Raw genomic sequence first — 20,230 nt, 5'->3', positions numbered from 1 at the left:
CCTTCTTTCTTTCCTTCTGTTCTTCCTTCCTCCCTTCCTTCTTTTTTCTTTCCTTCCTCCTTTCCTCCCATCTTTCCTTCCTTTCTTCCTTTTTTCTTTCCTTCTCTCCTTCCATCCCTTCCTCCTTCATTCCTTCCTGCCTTCCTCTCTTCTTTTACTACTTCCTTCCTTCCCTCTCTTCCTTCTTCCTTCTTTTCTTCCCTCCTTTCAGTTCCTCTCTCATTCCTTTCTTTCTTTGTTTTTTTTTTCTTTTTTTCCTTTGTTTCTTCCTTCCTTTCTTCTCCTCTGGATTTTGACAATTATATTTCTGGGAATATATATTTTAAAATTTATATTAGAAAGTGAATGGTTACTTTGATCTTCACTTTATCCTTTTATTCTAGTAACTGAGAAATTTCCTTTTACAATATTCTAAACCATTGTAATTTTATTAATGCTTTTATTTTGGTTATAGTTTCAGGAAATCTGATAATTCTTAAATTTCTCTCCTTGGCCTCTTTTTTGGCAATAAATATTTTATATTTCTTTTATTTTGAAAATGTTTTGTTCTAAAATTTCTTGTCAGCTATTGAAGTCATTAAATTCTGTTTGGCATATTCTAATATTCAGGAAATCCATTACCTGAATAACATTTTCTACCAAAAATTTTTATCTATTCATTCTCATACCAATTCTTTCTTTAGTTTCTTTTCACTTATAATTTCTAATTTCATTTTTGTGTATTTCTTCAGTTTTCCCAGGTACTTTGGTAATCTTTGGGATTGAGCCATCTCTCTCCCCACATGCTATTCTGAGTCTCAGCTTATACTTGTAGAGTAAACCCTCTGCATCTGGATTTACCTTTTGATTGTATCTTGACTGATAATATCTTTTCATAGTTTTTGGAGCCTTCTTAATTTTGCTGAAGGGAGTAATATAAGTTCCTGATCTGAGATTTTTGTTCTAGATTCATATTCATCTCCTGCCCATGGGCGCTGTGGCAGTCAGGACCTGTTTTGTCCTCATCTCAATTTCCTAGATTCTTGCATTGGTTTCTGTTTTCCCTGATGCATCTACATTTAGTGTCTACACTTTGGTGTCTTTGGTCAAAGCATTTTGCAGTAAGTTGTTCTCATCCCATGTCTTTCTGTCCCCACTGTGGCTTCATAAACCCTGTTTATGTAAGCTGTTGCTCTGTTGCTACAAGCTTTTAACTTGCTAGGCTGAGTTTCTATTAGCTTTTCAAGAAGCATATCTCTCCTAGTGTTCCTGGTTCCTGCCTTGCCTTTTTGCATACCCCTAGCTAGATAAGAGAGCCAAATAATATCTTTTTTTCTCTGAATTTTTGATCATTATTAAATGGTTGCTAAAATGAAGGTAGAATAACTTGGCGCCTCTATGATCTTACATGCCATGATTTTAACTGGAAGTTTTAGCTCCCTGAAATTTAAAAAAAAAATGATCCTAATATATGAAAAAGATTATTACCCATTGGATGACTGATTGATGAGTATAGACTATGTTTTTAAAAGTGAAAGAAGCAGGAAATTCTATATTAGTGATTTATATATCTTACAACATAATAATTCAAGTTTTCATTGAGTCTATTTTTTTGATAGATATGGAATTTATATTTGATTTTCATTTCATGTTCTGGGTTATATTAAAAGAACTGAATACACATATGTTGCATAAGAGAACTTTTGATCTATTTGCATAATCAATATTTAATGAGGGAATTTTGCTTATGGCATCATGATTAGCTGCTGAAAAGGTAACTGTTTGGTTTTAACTGGTTCAGCATAATAATCCCAGGGGAAGTCAAATATTATTTAAACACAAACAAAAATGAACCAAAAAAATGAAAGTTTTTAAGTATTCTTTTTAATTTCCCTATCCCTTTTGTTTCCTCTTACTATGTACAAGGTTTTCTTAGAATCCAGAAGTTTAATTGGAAAATCAAATGGACATATAAGTAAGCACTTCATCCCTTTATTTTATTCCAGGTTTAAGATTTTTGAGGCTGAGACATTTGGTAGAATAGATAGTTTTAGAAATTCCCTTGTTAAGCCTATTATACTAAGACTGGTTTTCTGACTTCAGGTGATCTGAGAGCTTGGAAGTAAACAAAAAATATTGGGAATAGCCTCTAAATGAAATGGTACCATTTCCTTCGAGTACAAATAAAAATGATATCTTTTCTTAGAGGACATATTGGCTTATCTATAGGATGTCAAGGAATACATAGGTTTAATGCTTAAGGGGAACATAACTTAAAAATGATTAAGAATCTCTCTTGGGTAGGAGAATAATACTTAGGTACATGTATCCATTCATTTACCAAAACCAGCACCTAGAAACATAGTATAATGTTAAGAAAGAAAGGTTGGAAAGAAGAATGGAAGGAAGGAAGGAAGGAAGGGGGGAGGGAAGGAGTAAGACAGGGAGGGAGGGAGAAAAGAAGAGAGGGAGGAAGGAAGGACAGAGGGAAGGAAAGAAAGAAGGAAGGAAGGAAAAAGCTTGGATTTTAATGAAGGAAGATAATCACAAAGGAAGAAAATGAACTTTAATTTAATATTTACCTTTTTCAGACAGTTCACTAAGTGCTTTGTAAATATTATTTAATTTGATCCTCACAACAATCCAAGAGGTAGATATTATTATCATCTACATTTCAAAGAAACTGAATCAAACAGTTATAGCTAATATCTGAGAACAATCTGAACTCAGGTTCTGCATTCCAGACCCAGTATTTTATCCATTGCAACAATCACCTGATCCAGGTAGGCTCTAAAAGTGAATTTAATGTAGATAAGATATAGTGTCTGACATCAGAGAATTTACAGACCAGACCAGACAAGATCTGAAACCTAAGTTGAAGGGGGAAGGCAGAAAACGAATGAAAGAAATGATGAAAAATATGAGAACAAAGAGAAAAGGGAAAGAAACCCTTCCATCTTTCATGATAGATTCAAGTCCAATATGAACAAGATAAGATGACTAAGGATGGGAGCAGGATCACTGATCTACTTTTATTTAAACTTTAATCATCATGTTGAGACTCAAAATATGATTACAAAAGATCATATAAGTTTGTACAGTCATTGTCTTAAAACTTTATTCCAAGATGGAAAAAATTTTGTGCTTCCAAGAGAGCAAGTTCCCAAGCAGAAAAACCCATGGATCCATTACTATAAAGCTAGACAGCACATGTCCCTAAGTGAATAAAAAAACAGAAACCAATAGCAATCAAAGGATAATCTTGGATGCTTATTAATTCCTTGCAATTTGTTCTTCATATGCTATGGTTAATTTAAAAAAACATCCACACTTTTTAGACATCAATGCACATCATCTTTATTTTTTCTTTTGGGAATGACATTCTTGCTAGGTTATAACTTAAATGAAATCAACTCTAGGTGACACCCTGAATCATAAAATATCTAATTGGCTGCATTGTGCTTACAAATATTTTGATTGCATTCATTTGACTTCCATTAAATATAATGAGGCCCTAAGCTTCTGATAAGACTGATACAGGAATAATTTGTGCCAGTCCATTAAAGGGACAAAATGTTCTCAGGAGAAACTTATCTGTACCCTACAAACACAGAAATCCTTTTTGACAATCTCTGGCCAGGGTGTGAGTAAACTTTCTTTACAAATCACTGTTTTGTCCAGCTAGCCAGATAGAGTTTGAAGATCCATTTGGAGAATTTCCTTGTTTGAACTATATTTTGAACTAAATGGTTCCTAAATCCCAGTTTTTGATGAAACATTAATATTGAACTTAGACCATTTTTAGCAAAGTAATATAGACTATTCCCCAGAAAATTAACTGTAATAAATTTCCTCATTAAGGAATTCAATGAAAAAATTGACTAGAAATTTATTTTAATATGCTTTTCATTGGTTAGCATTTGACCTCCCACAGTTCTGAAAACTAAAAAAATCTGAGGGAGTTTTCAACCAGCAAATAGGATAGGATTTTTTTTCTTCTTGAAAAGTCAGGATTATGTGACCTTATAAATTGGTCTCATTATAGAGCTACTGACAGACAGACATGTTGGTTGCTGCCAGTGGGCATATGGACTGAAGTTTGGGGAGGAGGGGACAACAGATGGATCTAGGAAATGGAGTGATGGACAGTCTCTCACAAGGAGACCAGCTGGTAGGGAGGAGGTCATGTCTGTTGCCGAAAAGCTGAGAGAGATAAGGGTGTCAGCAGCAGGAAAGGTGACATCCATCAATCAGCTTCTTCATTATGGCAAAAATGAGCATTATGGGTCTGAGAGTGGAAGAAGGAGGCCAGTCATCCCATATCCCACAGGTGGTAACTCTAAAGGAGGCTTATCTTTTGCATTTCTATGAGCAAGAAGGAATAATGTGCCTTTAATGAATTACCCCTAAACTAGGATAACTGTTTTTGCTTGTTAAAATTTCTAATGAGAACAACTTATTTCCATCTTGATATTGTAATAATCTAAAGAATATTTTCAAGATTTTCACTCCAATATTAAAATATTCCACATGAATCTTAAATTATATAACTTAATAAAATATTATAACTCCACTCAATGCCAGACCTAAAGTCCATTAAGCTTAATTATCAGACTCTAGAGATTGTATCACAAATGCTTTGGGAAGATTTTTATGTCAAACTTGGTATCACAGATATAGATATATATATATATATATATAAACACAGAGGTATACACACCCACATATACATGTATGTAGATATACTTATCTGTTATATACACATATATACTTTAAAAGTTTTTCTGTCTAAAACAATAGTTTAATTCAATAATAATTCATCTAATATTTATTAAAGAACTGATTTATCGAACATGGTCCTAGGTAAGTTACAAAATTTAGACACTAGTCTCTGCTTTTGGTGATCTTAAAATTTGATTAGAGTAATTATGATGCATGAAAAGTACATCATAGAAGTACTAATAAAATGTGAAAAATGATTGTTAGAAACTGGAAAAATTGGGGGTGGTTTCATGTAGGAAGGGGCATTTGAACTAAACTGAATAAAGTTTAACAGGTACAGGCAAAGAGATGGAAGAATTTCCAGGCATAGAAACTAGCAACAACAAATTGCTGTCATTTCTTTGATATCTTTCTATGAAGTCTTGATTATCTACTATTTAGTGACTTTTCTTATTCTTTCCCATTCCTGTCTTCTAGCATTTTTCCCTTTAATATTGTCTTGTATCTGTTTTTTTTAATTATATACATAAAACTGCTTGCATTTTTGTTTTTCTTCCCTGGTTATTTATACCTTCTGAATCCAATTCTCCCTGTGCAACAAGAGAACTGTATGGTTCTGCACACATATATTGTATCTAGGATATACTGTAACCTATTTAACATGTATAGGACTTCTTGCCATCTGGGGGAGGGAATGGAGGGAGAGAGGGTAAAAATCGGAACAGAAGTGAGTGCAAGGGATAACATTTAAAAAATTACCCTGGCATGGGTTCTGTCAATAAAAAGTTATTAAAAATAAATAAATAAATAAAATTATATACATATACATATATACGTGTGTTTATGTGGATATGCATACCATATCTATGCATACATTATAAATGTGTGTCTTTCTATGTGGTTGCTGTCTTGTCCCATTAGAATATAAATTCTTGAAATTAAGTACTATTCACTTTTTCTATTTGTATACACAATAACTAGTACAGTGCCTGGTGCTTACTGACTGCTTGACCAACTGATTTCTTTTTATACAGAGGTTTGGAACTTTGAATGATTATAGATGAGTCATAATTGGCCACTCTATTATTTCAGAATGGTAGATAAATCTTACATTGCTGAAAATAATTTAACAATTTAAGGATTTTTGAGAGATGTGGGTGGAAGAGACAGTATTTACTGCAGTAAAGGATACCAAATTTTAAATCGGAGATCTTGGATTTGAAAATTGCCTCTTCTACTTATTGTATTATTTAACACTCTGAATTCAATTTCTTCATCCATGAGGATGGAGGATTGGACGAGGTGATAGCTAAAATTCTTCCAACCTATAAATCTTTAATTCTTTATTTAGGCTTTTTTTTTTTTTCTTAAAACAACTAGAGTACTTGGTTAAATCCATACTCTTTGCTTCCAATCTCTTCTTGAGATTCTCTCTTTTCTTACCCTTCATATAAAGACTAAACTTCATGTATAAGATTTCTGTAATTATTCTAATAAAGCAAAATTCACTTTTTGTTTGGTTTTCTAAAATATTGAAGAGAAAATGTCAACAGAAGAATGTGATAATTTGGCTTCCCAAATCATCATTTTTAATATTAAAAAGATCCATTCTGAAGCATGCTTTATCAAGAGCTGGAAGATACATTTGTCCTCCCAGATATTAACACCAAACTTCAATTCACATCTGCTGCATATGATATCAAAACAGATGTCATCAACTGGAGCATACCAGTACTTTTAGACAACAAAAGTGAAAATAGTTGACGCTAAGAAAATACATTAGAAACATTCCATAAATGTTTTTGTCCTACTTAGTGCTCTGCTAACAAAGTAGTGATCTTAATAATCTGATCAAATCAATTATATTCCTCATCTCTATTTTTATTTGCCCTATGCTCCTCTTGTGAGATGGAGAAACATACCAAATGGTTGTGTGGTGGTGATTTTTTTTCATCCCATTCTTCTCTGAAGTTATTGAATTGAGTTGGATTCCTTTGCTTTTTTGCATCGAAAATCTCCATGGCACTGCAGAGCGTATATATCTTCTCCAAAATCCCATGGATGTGCAAAAAAATAAAAATAAAAATAAAAACTGCAGAGAGCCCAAATGTATTGGGTGGGATGAAAGTGACTACTAGGAATAATAAGCTTTTGGAAATGCAAGTAAAAATGATGTGTCCATGTTTGAGAATATATTCACAATCGTTATGTATGTGAAAACAGACATATTGTTGATCTAAGTCATTTGGGAACTATTATGCACCTGAAATCTATGACTATAAATGAAAAAGGCAACACTAGGTAGTAGGTCATTTGAAAAAGAGCTGGGAATTATACTGAACTAAAAACCCAATAAAAGTCAGTAATTTGATATGACATACCCAAAGTTAATACAAACTCATGTTTCATTACAGGGGTTTTAGAGTCAAGACCTAAGCAGGTTTCTTTTCCTTTTCATTTCCAGAGGGCAGCAATAAGAACAATGAGAAGTTTCAAATATAGCATTAAGTTTATTTCTGTAGAATATTTCCTAAAAGTTAGAACAGTACTGAAGTGGAATGGGATGCCTTAAATGGTAATAGACAACTCTTCCTCTCTACTTTTCACCCTTCTTTTCTATTCTTGTTTTTCCTCATTGAAAATGTAAACTCCTTGATGACAGGGACTATCATTGTCTTTTTTACTTGGACTCTGAGCACTAAATTTGAAAAATAGTAAGCATTTAATAAATTCTCATTGTACCCTATCTTGACTTCCTTTTCATTAGAAATCTACAAGGACAAGATCACAAGCTTTTGAATATATTGAAGTATGGAAGGTTTTGTAGGTTCATAAACCAGCTTCCCTGTTATAATATATCATTTTAATTGATAGATCTAAATTAACCATAAAATAAGTTATTTGGTCCAATAATTTCTCTCTCTCTCTCTCTCTCTTTCTCTCTCTTTCTGTCTCTGTCTGTCTGTCTGTCTCTCTCTGTCTCTCTGTCTCTGTCTCTCTGTCTCTGTCTCTGTCTCTCTGTCTCTCTGTCTCTCTCTCTCTCACACACACACACACACACACACACACACACACACACACATACACACACCCCTACACTTTAAGGAACATTGACTTAATTCTTTTAAAATACTAAATGCCAACAGAAATTTCCTTTGGAAATGATATACAATAAAATGGACACCAGACCAGTAATCAGGCTAGTTAATTTCGATTCTTATCCTTCATGCACAAGGAACTTTACTTCAGTTTCCTAATCTGTAAAAAGAAAAAAAAAAAACAGAATAAAATTTGTACTATCTAATTATTTCATCCATTAGCCATTCATTCACTAAAAACTTAAGCCTGTGCTATGTACTGGGCGCTGTACTATTAGAAATGCTGAAATAAAATTCTTATCCTTGGGTAGCTTATATCTATGAGGGAGGGGAGAGGTAGGCATGAATAAACAATGTAATACAAAATATATAGGGAACACATATAAAGCAAATTTGTCACAAAAGACACTAGGAACTAGAAGAGTTCAAGATAGCATAAGTTGTAAAACATAATAGTTTTAACTTAAAGCACTAAATAAGTGATTTACTACTATTTATAACATCAGTATAGATACGAATACAACATATAGAATCCAGTCTGTATTCTTATGACTGCATGACTTGCAAAGTTTCCATCTTATACCATCTTTTGAACCATTGCTTTTGGAAAGTGAATGCTCTGCTTACATGGTAACAATGATGCTAGATAAATTTGTTGTGTTTTTTTTTCAATATGATGAATATAAAGGTGTATATATATATATATATATATATATATATATATAAAGATAGAATGAATATAAAGGTAGACATGCCACTGTTGGCATAGAAATAGATACCCATTCATATAAAAATGAGTGGGCGTTAATTTTTTCTGCTTCTCTTACTTTTCAATGAAACCTTAATTTTTAGCTGTTAATATAGTCCAAAAAAAAATCAGTAAAAAATGAGATGATCTAGATTTAAAAAAACAAACAAACACATATTAAGGTTAAATTTGTGTTTAAAAAGTTCATATTCCAATATGAGGAAATTGTGAATTGACTATAGAGGAGTGAATCCTACCACAATCTGGGTTCTTTGATATCTTGAATTATTTTTCAAATGTTTTGGGTTTGGCAAAAACCAAAATGCTTTTTGCCAAGCCCCTTTCCCCTTAATTTTTAAACTCATGTGTGTTTTAAGGGAAATCTAATCCACATGTTTCTGATACATTTGCACTTAACTCGTCAAAATGTTTGTATGTACAAGTCTCTATCTCCTCTTTCTTAATTCCCTACTCCCTTTCCTACTCTTTATTTTCTCTTCTTCTCTATTCTTTTCCCTTCCCTTCTATTTCCTTTTATTCCTTCCCTTTCCTTCTCTTTTCTTATTTTCTTTTCTTGCTTTTCATTCCCTTGCTTTCCTTACTCTATTCCCTTCCATATATATATATATATTTTTTTTTTTTCTTACTCTATTCTTATCCCTTCCTTACCCTGGTTCCTTGGTTAGCCTTCCTTTTTCCTTCTATTTCTTTCCCTTTCCTTCATTTTCAAAGTTCTATTGTTTTACTCAATAAACTAAGTATGAACCAACCCAAATTTGACTTGACTTTCAATTTGGAAAATGACAAAGGTTAAAACTATTGACAATTCACTTGCTTTAAAGAAAGGAAAGAATATTTTATTTTTAAATCTGGCTTAAACTTTTAGATACTTTATACTTTTTTGTCTTAATGATATATGGTTCATACATATATTAATATGTTTATAAAGTTTTTATAAATGTTTTATATTTTATAAATAAATATCATTCATATTTATAAATAATATAAGTTATGATATTATTACAAATAAAAATAGATAAAATATTTTATTAAATTTGTTTACATAGTTTTTAAAATACACTCATAGTAGGGCTATCGTGAATGAAGATGTATCAAAATTATATATATATATATATACATACATATATATTAAAATAGTTTAATTTAGAGAACACACACCGGGTGAATAGTAACTATAATTCCCCCAAGAGCAAACCTAGTTCCCTAGTTCTGAAAATAACACCATGAAAAAAGATTAAGGCTCCGGATAGGGCCTCCCTACTCCCAAGAGAGTTATAACATAACATTGTAGATCAAGAAATAATTTAGAAAAAATTGAGCAAACAACAGGGAAAAAAAGAACTTAACCATAAAAAAGCTAGTGTAATGGCAAGAATGACCAAGAATAAACTCAGAAGACAAGAAATAACTACTAATAAAACCTTAAGAAAAGTGATAATTGGAACTAAGTCCATCAAGAATTCTTGGAAGAGTTAAAGAAAAAGATAGGAGTAATAAAGGAAAAATTGGAAAAATAAATGAGTTATATAAGAAAATTATGAAAAAACAGTTCAAATATACAGATAATTTGTATACAAATACAGAGATATACAGATACTCAAAAATACAGAAGGAAAGAACTCCTTAAAAACAGAAAGCAGAATTTGTCAAATGGAAAAATAATTACAAAAGCTCACTCAAGAAACTAATTCCTTAAAAATTAGAATGGGGCAAATGGAAGCTAACAATCAGTACGAGGCATCAAGAAACAATAAAACAAAATCAAAGGAATTGGGGGAAAAAAAGAAAATGTGAAATAATTCATCAAAATGACTGACCTGAAAAGTGGGTCAGGGATATAAAAATGAAAAGTCATGATCAAATAAAGAACTTAGACATCATGTTTTAAGAGATTATAAAAGAAAACTGTTCTATTATCTTAGATCCAAAGGGTAAAATAAAAATTCAAAAATTTGTAAATAACCTTCTGAAAGATATCTGAAAATCAAAGCAAATGAACTCCCAGGTATATATCAGCCAAATTCCATATCTCCTGTCAAGGTCAAAACATTGGAAGCTGATAGAAAGAAACCATTCAAATGTTGTAGAGTCATGATCACATAGGATTTAGCAATTTCAATGTGAAAGGAGTAAAGGTTTTGGAATATGACACTCTGCAGTAAAGAAGCTGTAATTACAATGATAAAGGAGCTTTAATTACAATGATAAAGGAGCTATAATTAAAATGAACACTAAACTCTTCAGAAAAACAAAATATAATCCTTGAGAAAAAAATGAATAATGAAATAGAATATTAGCAAGCATTCTTGGTGAAAAAATCAAAGAGGAATAGAAACTTTGACTTTCCCAATATAAGATTCAAGAGAGGCATGAAAAAGGTTAAAAAAACAGAAGAGAACTCAAAGTTCTACTATTTACATTCCTATGTGAAAAGATGATACATTTAACTCCTAAGAATTTTATCATAATTAGGGCAGTTCAAAGGCATAAATTAAAGATTTGAGTATGATTTGATTATGTTGGAATGATCTCTAAAAAAAATCAATGAAGGGGTAAGAAAGGGGAATGGACTGGGACACATACATATACATACTCAGTTGTATATAGAGATCTATTTCACTGAACAGGGAAATGAAAGGGGAAGAAGGAAATAAGAACGGAGGTAATAAAAGGGAGGGTAAATTAATAGAGAAAGTAGTCAAAAGCAAAACAGGCTTTTGAAAAAAACAGGATAAAAAGAGAGAGAAAGATCAATAGAAGAAAAGAAAATGAAAGGAACTAGAATTAGTAATTATAACTGTGAATATTAGTGGGATAAGCTTGCCCATGAAATAAAAGTGAATAACAAAATGGATTACAAACCAGAATCCAATAATGCATTGTTTACAAGAGGCATTCTTGAAACAGAAACATATACAGAGAATTAAAATAAAGGATTGGAAATAAAGGACTGGAGCAGAATCAATTGTTCTTTAGTTGATATGCAGAAGGTAAGGATAGCAATCATGATTCCAAATAAAGAAAAAGAGAAAAAAATAGATGTAATTAAAATGGGCAATAAAGGAAATCACATTTTGATAAAAAGTATCATAGATAATGAAGTCATATAAAATTTGCAGCATATTTTAGTGTAGAAATAATAAACTCTTTATGGAGTTATTAATTGGTACAGACATTCTATAGGACAATTTGGAACTATGCCCAAATGTCCATCAAACTGTGCACACCATTTGACCCCCACCAAAATACTAATAGTTCTTTACCCCAAGAGATCAACAACAACAAAAAAAAAAAAAAAAAAGGAAAAGGACAAATATGTAAAAATATTAAAAATAATTCTTTATGTGGTAGTACAGAATTGAATATTGAAAGATTATTGATCCATTGAGGAATAGCTAAAGAAATTACCGCATTTGATGATGATCAAGTACTATATAAAACAATTAGGGAAGTGTTTTCAGAAACAAAATAAAGCAAAACATGGCAAGACTTTAAAAATTAATGCAAAATGAAATGAAAAGAATGGGGAAATTATTTTGCACAGTAATAGCAATATTATATTGCTATGGTTGATATTGCATTGATTAAATATGAAAGACCTGGCTATTCTGATTAATGCAATAAGACAATCATCATGAAAAATTCCTATCTACCTCTAAAGAAAAAAAAACGATAAATTTTGAGTGAGTTGAAGTAAAATTTTCTCAGTCATTTTTTGTTGTTATTTTGATATAGCTAATATAGAAATATATTTTGCATTATTTCATATGTACAGGTAATTCATATCATTTTGTTTATCTTCTCAATAGGCATGGAAGGAGTAGAAGGAAGGGAGATTATTTGGAACTCAAAATTTAAAAAGAAAAGAATGTTTAAAATAACGTATCTTTTTAAAAAGTAAATAAAAGAAAATTATATGTGTTTATTTTACAATTTGATATATAAGTGGGAACATATTGGGAACTTTAACAATAGAAAATAAAATGTTTTCTAAAGTTTCATTAATTCAAAATGCTTGTTAATGCTTGGGGAACTCTGCAGCTTTGGGGTAATTTCTTTGATTTGGCAAACCTAAATATTCCCCAAAAAATCTCCCAAAGAATAGCTTGCAAACTAGAACATGGACATGAAGAGTGACCATAAGATAAACCAGATATGCAATGGGGGGAAAAAATGGAAAAAAAACCCCACAATTCACTGTTTTTAAAGCATGACTATCTCCCCCTAGATAAGTCACAAGCATCTTTAGTTATTTGTCAAGTTAAATTTTTGTTCAAAACAAAACAAAACAAAACAAATATATTAAAATGAAACTACAAAACACTGACAAATTTAGTTGTGTCCTTCTTGGGAACATTAAGAACTAGATTAAAAAAAAAAAAAAAAAAAAAAAAAAAAAAACTTGATTTAACAATACTTACTCCCATCCGGATCTCTAGGAAAGTGATAATTCTATACACTTCCCAGTTTATCAAGAGATCAAACCGTTTGGCCCAATTATTGTCAAGTACCTTGTAAAACACAATCTGTTGTGTTAATTAGTTATGTAAACATACCTCTCACTTCTGGAGACAAAGCAGAACTGGACAACTGGGTAGGTGAGAAGAGATCAAAGACCTCCTATAATAAATTGTTATGGTAATTAGCATTGGGCTTGCAGTTCACCTCAGGGGGCTTTTAAACTAGAACTGGGAGAGCTTGAGAAATCTTGCTGTAGTGAACAACAAAGCTTATGAAAAACAAGTCTCACCAAGCTCTGACAACTAGTTTAAAAAATAGCAGAATAGGAGCATAGAGGGAGAATAATTAGGAGAAAGATCTTTTTTAGAATGTTATTCTCTAATTGGATTTTAAAAGCAAGTATTGGAGAGGGGGGAAGCTGTATCTGAGGTTCCACTAGCTTCTTTCAGATAATCTTAAGAAACCTCAGGAACCAAATTGTGGCAAAAGTGATCTCTAATACATATTACTTAAGTGTTTTGCTCTTTTTCTTAGAAGCATTCAAATTACCTGAAAGTTGCCTTCAAACCTTTCAGTTTCTACTAACCCAACTAAAGTTGCCCCTTTAGTCTATATACTAAACTCTATAATCAGAGGCCCTAGGTTCAAATCCCAGTTCTTCTGCGGCTGGCCACCAGTGAGACCTAGGCAAGCCACTTCACTTTCCACACCAATAAAATGAGGAGTTGAACTAAATAGCTTCTGAGGTCTCTTCCAACTCTAAATGTATCATTTTGCTAATCTTTCCCCACCTAAGATTTCTAAGAGAAATCATCACTATTGCCTATATTTATATCATAGATATAATAAAAGTAGAGAGAAATACTTATATTCCTAAATTCTCATGCTGAGACAGATAGATATTATGCTATATACCTCAAGTTCTAAAGAATCTACTGGCAGTCATAGCCTAGTCCTAGATGTGCATCTAAGATTTGATTTAGTTGCTTATTTTGCATTTATATTCCTCCATGATTATTTAATTTTGCTCCTATAGTTCTTTAATAAAACCATTGTGGAGTCTAGAAAAGTTATTGAAGCTGTGTATTGATAAACTAAGGATCCATTAAAAACATAATTTATGGTTGCTAAGCAAGCAAGAACTCCTCCCTACCCTCCTTTATTTTTTTAAACAATTCCCTCTGTTCTAGTTAATTATTTCCCCCTTTCAATTTGATAAAATATTTCTCTGAGTTGGACCACTTATATAGATTTTTCCAAGTTTGTCATTTTAGCCACAAGATCATGGGTAATTATTTCTATTAAGTCCCCATCTGTGATTCATCAGTTCATTCAGTTGACAAATATTCATGTGTGCCTACTGCCATTTGTTCATTCAATGAGTAAATACTTAGGTGTGCCATTCATTCATTCACAAATTACTTCTCTATGTCTACTATCATTCATTCTTTCAATCAGAAAATATTTATGAGTGTCTATTATGTGCTAGGTACATAGGGAGCTCGAATATATATAAGAAAAATTTTAATTATTAGTCTTTTTGCCAGGATTCCAGCTTCTAGATGATATGTCTGCTGTCACTTCATTTTTCACAGTAATTAATGTAAGAAACACAACACCTGTTCCACTCCCTTGCCTGTCTGGAATTAATGTGCTGCAGGGGAAGATTTACATGGAAAAGTCATTTGTATCTATCAAAGGAAAGTGACATGGTCTCTGAAGTAGGGAGGGGTGAAGAAGGGTGAAGAGGATAATATAGCTTTCAAGAATTTCTATTTAATGGGGAAATGTGACTCACCTTGAGGGTTCAGGTTGGTGGACAGAAAAGAGCAAAAAGCAGTGCAGGTAATCTAATTTTGTAGGGATTCCTGTTAGGTGTCTGTTCTCCCAGTGATTTGTGGAATCCCTCTCTGGCCTCAGAGAAAGTCATTAAAAAAACATTATGCCCACACCCTGGCTGTTAACAAGATCATAACTGCTTCAGTCTGTGTTAATGCTGTTTTCATCTGGGTTTCCAGTGCACACAATAAGGCTTTCAGAGATTCCTCAGTTTGCTTAGGAATTGTCAGTCCATGGTGATTTGAGCAATGAACCTGAAAAAAATGTGCAGCATAAGAATAATTACCTCACTCTGTCTAATCAACCTGACAGAAGGGAAGGTCTATCTTTTGCAATGATATGCATGTGTAGACCAGTGGATGGTTATACACGCATACACACACACACGAATATATTTGCAGAGAGATGTGGATCTTAAGACAGCATGTAGGTGCTGTTGGTTCCAATTAAAATCAATATCTGTCCTGATTTGTGCCTCTTGTCTCTATGACAGCAAGGGGGCTGACTAAGGGGATCCATCTGCTCTGCTCTCCCAAAGGGGCTCAAAACAAGTGAATGACCTGCAGTGTTTATTATTAAGTTTTCAAAGAGAAAGTTGTTTTGGTCTAATTGAAGCAATAATATGAGTGAGGTTATTTCTGGTCAGTTCCCTGCTGTTTTCACTCTGGAGAATACATTCCAGGTGTTAGCTGTACGACTCTATAGCACAGCCTGGACTTTCCCTCCTGTTTAGGAATGCTGATGCCAACAGACTAATAAAGTATAGTTATGAGTGAAAGCTAGTTTGGGCCATTCTGAGACACTTTTTAAGTTCATCCTATAACGACTACATTTATTTTCAAAGGATCCATTCCTCAGGGGGGAAAAAAGTAATGTGATTTTGCAAATCTCTAATTCCATTTTCTGTCCACTCCCTAATGTTTTTTTTTTTTTTATTTTTCATTCTTCCAAGTCTTAAATATGCCATAAAAGCAACTATAAGGTAAGTTCTCTTTAATCCCTAGAAAATTTGATTTTATTTAATGACTATTTATTAAACACCTACTATGTACCAAAAGACATGGCAGTAGCTAGAAATACAAAGGGAAAAGCGGAGTAGTTTCTGCCTTCAAGGCGCTTACATTCTACATTGCTGAGAATTCCTTTTTCACAAAGGTATTTATGGATTTCATCTTGAAGGTAGTGGTCTGGTGGATCCTACAGGCGATTCAAAGCTTGAATTGATTCTTGGGTTCTCCTAGTTCAATCCTCTAATTTTACAATTGAAAAGTTTGTGGTCTATTTAACAACAGGAAGGGGTGGAGTTCATTGACTAGCCTAAGGTCACAAAGGGATAGAGATAGAATTTGAGCGCATGCCCTTTAAAAACTTGATTTCTCTCTTTAGTTTAGATGTTTATATTTTTCAATTAATAACTCTATTTGGACTCATTTTTTAAATAGAACATTTTTTTATAATTATGACTTTTTTGAAGGTTCTAATCATACACTATATATTCCTAAATATAATAAATAAATAATAATAGGGTAAATAATAATAGAATTAAGGATTTTGAATTTGTTGATCAAACAAATTGTCTTACTTTTTATAGTAATTTAATTCTTCTTCCAGGAATCTAGGTATTATAGTGGATAGAGTGCTGGGCCTGGAGTCAGGAAGACTCTTCTTCTAGAACTCAAATGTGACCTCAAATACTTACAGGCTATTTGACCTTGGACAAGTCACTTTTTTTGGCTCTGTTTCCTCATTTATAAAAATGAAGTGGACAAGGAAATGGTAATCTTTGCCAAGAAAATCTTGAATGGTGTGATAGAGTTAGACATGGCTGAAAAGACATGTCTGAAAAATGACTGAACAACATAACCTCTCCTTTTCCCTTCTCAATAATGACAAAAGTTAAAAAAAGATTCCTGTTATTCAGCAAGAAATTCATCAAAACTTCAAAAACTTCACTCTGGATTTAAATGACTTAAGATCACTTTCACTGAATTTCAAAGTGTTTCAGCATGTTGCTGATCAAGAACAAAAGGATGTTCTAAAGTTGAAATAGAGTGTTTCCCTGGGCAGGAAAACTTTTGGTCTTACTTTTTTGCTTGCTTTCATCCATGAACCTAATATGAACCCACAGACCAAAATAGCCCATTGAAATCCCTTGTAATCAGGGGAAATGACTGGAGAGGGTGTTGGAAGATGATCTTTTCTCAACCACTTAATCATCATTATATATGTATATGTGTATACACACACACACACACACATATGCACATATCTCAAAACTTAGATACGTCTGTTCCCTTACACTCTAAATGAAAATATACTTTTCGTTAACATTTCCTAATGTTCACGTCGAAGGGCATAGGGCAAAATACCCTTAAAAGAAGTCCAAAGGATTTTAAATTTTGCTCTCATCTTTTCCTGTACTTTTGAAAGGGAAAAGATTCCACTCTTAGGGGACAAATGCTATCCTATTCTATGAGGTAATTGGGGCTCTTCAGGTGAGATTCCAAATATTTTTCTGGATTCTTACTTTTCTAAATTCTTACTTTATATTTTCAGGAACTGCAAGGAGGGGATCACACATACTAACTGCCTTTGAGGCTTATGTAACAAAGAAAGTTGTTGAATATATTTCATTGAGTGTTCCTTACTCTGCCACATGCCACACACGTAGCATTGATCAATTACTTCAGAGCAGGTGAATCACGCAATTAACACAGGAAGAAAGCAGACAAACTGTATGAATAAGAGGTAAAGGACAAAAGGGAAAAGGAAGTTAATGGAGAGGAGGATGCACAGATATAAAGATGGTATCTTATTTTTTAAAAATGGAGGTTTTATTGCTTTTGCTTTTGGTTTAAAATATTTGAAGTTGAAATACATTTTTTCAGTCTGTGTGCTTTTTAAAAAGTTTTGCAATTTCAGGGAGATAGTCAACTTGATGTTTTATGAAACACACAAAAATGTAAATTTAAAATGTAAATACATAAGTTTCAAAAAATGAACTTTATGACTTAAAAGCCACTCTGAGCAATTAAAGCCCTTTAACTACTTTTGCTGTTGAAAGCTCCAAGATTCTGCTTCAGGCTTCATTGCTGATGTGTCCTTTGTTTAGTTTGTTTGGTCTGTTAAAAGCTGTGGTCCTATTACAAAACTAATTACTTACTACTGGTTAAAAGTCACAAAATAGCTCTTAGAGATTGGGATAAGTGAGATAAGAGTCAGAAAAGTGAGGTATCTATTACTTCTTTTTTTTCTTATTCTGAGATTTTAATGTGGGTGAACAACAGAAACCATGGTAAAATAGGCTATTCTTAATAGCTTTTAATATCTTAGATTTTCTGAATTAATTCCTTCTGCATCTATATAGCCTTTAGGTTTTTCTCAATCAGAAAAAAAAAAATTATCTGTATATACACACACACAAAATTATCTGTATACACATGTGTGTGTAATGTATATGTACATAAAAACAGCTACCAGAACACACAGTATTAACCAGAAACAGAGAGATTTTTTACTGAATAAAATGACTTCAAAAATGGAACATTTGATAGTCTTTTGGTTTGTGTCATTTGCCAACTTGTTACTGATGAAACTTGGTATTAACATAATTCATCTAGCCAGCATTTGTCTAACATTTGCCATCTAGACAAATGGAGTTATGACTGGTCTTGGTTCATCAAATATCCTAATTAATTTGGAGATTTCACATACTGTATATATATATATATATAATCAATTTCCAAAAGTTCAAATAAAATATAAATTTGTAAAAAAAAAAAAAGAACCTTTCTTTGGTTATTCAGTATACAATATGGGACCCTTATGTTCCTCAGGACCATTTAGGAAAATTAGTTCTCATACTACTGGATAAGTAGGAAAGTGACAATGTTGATAGATATCAAGAAAAAAGTTTACTATTTTCCCAGATTCTCTGGAAGCTTTATAGTCCTTGTTTCCATCATCTCAAAATACTTCTGTAAAACATGGTAATAATCTTATTTTGCACATAAAGGTCCTTAAGGTATTATTTGGTTTACTCTGAATGGCATAGATTTAGAGGCACAAGGGACCATAGAAGCCATATCATCCAGTCCTCTTCTTTTACTTATAAGGAAACTGAGACCCTGATAGGTTAAGTGACTTGCCCACAGTTACAAAGACAATGGCAGAGGCCCTATCTGAAGCCCAAGCCTGACTCTACATCTAATTCTCTTTCTATTATGCCATATTGTTATTTTTCATTAAATTGTAGACTTTCCTGTTTAAAAGCTGCTCACTGGTTAGTAACAAGTGAAATGAATAGCAAAAAAAAAAAAAAAAAAAAAAAAAAAAAAAATCTTTAGCAATTACCATGGTCAAGGAACTGGGGATATAAATACAAATGTGAAATACTCCCCACCATCAAGAAGCTTACATTCTAATAAGAGAAGATAACACATAAAGGTAGTGGTGACCAGGGAAGCATGTTTTGGTCTGAGAATTCACAAGAATGACAAACAAAATGAGAGAACAAAATGAGAGAAGAAATAGAGGGATGATAGTGAAATGGTTAGATTTGGTATTAGAAAAATCATTTGGGAAGTTGAGTGGAACAGGGAATGGGAATATTGGAATAGAAAGAGATATGAGACCAACTGAAAACTAGCAAAGTGATGAGCATCAACTACATATAGTTGTTGTTGTGAAGAAAAGAGGATGTTTTATGAGAGATGAAAAGATAGAAAGAACAAGATTTAGGGACAATTAACTGATATAATGATTAGAATGCCAGTTTAAACTAGGACACTTTATTAGTTGTGTAACCCTGGGTAAGTCACTTATCTGTTTCAAATCTTTATCTGTAAAAATGAGTTGGGAGAAGGAAATGGCAAACAACTTCAGTATCTTTGTCAAGAAAACCACAAATGGGAGCACAAAGAGTTGGACAAAACTAAAACAAGTGGGCAAAAAAAAAATAAATAAAAAGCAAAGAAATAGGATATGCGGGGTGAGTGAGAATGAGGATTCATAGATGACAGAGAAATTGTGGGCTTGAGTACCTAGGAGCATAGAGGTATACCTAACAATATTAGGAAAGGTGAAAAAACAGGAAAGATGGAATTTTTTTTGGGGGGAGGGGAGAGATATGTTTTTTTGGATATACTCAATTTGAAATGCTATTGATGGGATTCTGACTGTCACCAGCCCACACCTGCCTCCAGCTCTGAACCCCACAGAAATCATTAAACATGGGGTCTTAATAGGGCGATGAGCAGATCAGCATGTTCTGTAACCACAGCAACAGGTTACCACATGATGATTACCACAAAACATAACACAGAAATCAATAAGAAAGTAGCATCAACAGGATGCAGGGCAG

This window comes from Sarcophilus harrisii, chromosome 4, assembly GCF_902635505.1.
Source record: "Sarcophilus harrisii chromosome 4, mSarHar1.11, whole genome shotgun sequence".
NCBI lineage: Eukaryota > Metazoa > Chordata > Mammalia > Dasyuromorphia > Dasyuridae > Sarcophilus > Sarcophilus harrisii.
This window is presented reverse-complemented; position numbering follows the sequence as displayed.